Raw genomic sequence first — 1431 nt, forward strand, 5'->3', positions numbered from 1 at the left:
AACACCTGTAAAATAAAACCGAATTTAATATTTGGTTATCGTGCATGGGTCAAACATTAAAACAAATCCTGCAAATTGTGTCTACAAGTGTGGTGCTGACTAAGGATATTCTAAGGCATCATCCAAAGGTATAAGCATCAACAAAACAACAATAAAGAAAAACTAAAACTAAATTAATTGTGGTTTTCTCTCTGTATGACAAGAAAACTGCCTCAACATATTTCAAACCAAGTTTTCAATAAAGTAAAGTTAAAAAAAAAATATTTTATAGTTCTCCATGTATTGCAGTCAAAGCTTTCAGTATTAGAAGCTGCCAAGCACTTGAAATACTTTTCAGATTTCCCTTTTGACAATGGGAAAAAAATAAAGTTTTATTAAAGTTGCAAATAATATTTTAGGCTTTCCATGCATTTCAGTCACAACTTCCATTATTACAAGCTGCCAAGCTCCTAAACACTTTTTAGATTTCTCTGATTGACAATGGGAACGCATGCTGGGTTTGCTTCAAAGGCGCCAAATCGCGGAAATTGGCCGAACAAACAGAAGTGTTCAGCCACAACATCCATCAGCTTTCTATGCTTCAAGCAAAACTGAAAATTTGAAAGGTATATCACAAGCACTACGAAAAGGAAGTGTGAACAACGTGTGACAGCATAACCGAAGGCATCAACTACCTCACAACAGCAGCAATTAAAAAGCGCGAACAGGTGATTTGGACAACGCAAGTGGACCGCTTTAATTAAACACAATTTCGCACGCTTGGCATCTTTCGCCAAGCACTGTCGGCGATTTTGGCGCCGGTCTAGAATCCTACCACAGCGCCGAAACAATTTTTAAGCAACGTTGAATATTTAGGTTGTTAGGGTGTCGATTAGTGTTTGGGTGAGGGCGGGTGCTACGTGTTTATCAACACAGTAAACACCTAAATTGGTCAATTGGCATAAACCTATAGTCTCAAAGTGCCTATTTTTGTTAGGAATTATTACGAATTGTTAAATAGGGTTTTAGGACGGCGAACGTTCAAAAAAGTATTATTATTTAATAATTAGCTTAACCTACCCAAACGGTAACGCTAACTCGCGCCCTAACCCTAATTAATGTTCGTTGTGGTAGGATTGTAGACCAGCGTCGCGACTTATTTCGCCGGGCAGCACATAACGGCTAATTTGAGAGGTAGCCCTAATCGTGCGTGTACTGGTGCGCTGCGGACTTGCCTAATTTTTTTTCCGGACGAAATCGATCGGTTAAGTGAGCGATTTCGGCAATCGGGTCGATGTTGCACGCACCCGCCTAACTTTCCTAAAACACCTTCTCTAATGCATTATGCGTGCTGGAGTTAAGGAAAAAAACGGTAGTTTCCGCGTGTGTGACTTCAGAACGGGACTTTTATAAGCGGTGCTGTTCAAAACTAAGGCGGAAATGTCACTTTCG

This window comes from Ascidiella aspersa, chromosome 4 (assembly GCF_963924565.1).
Source record: "Ascidiella aspersa chromosome 4, kaAscAspe10.2, whole genome shotgun sequence".
Lineage (NCBI taxonomy): Eukaryota > Metazoa > Chordata > Ascidiacea > Phlebobranchia > Ascidiidae > Ascidiella > Ascidiella aspersa.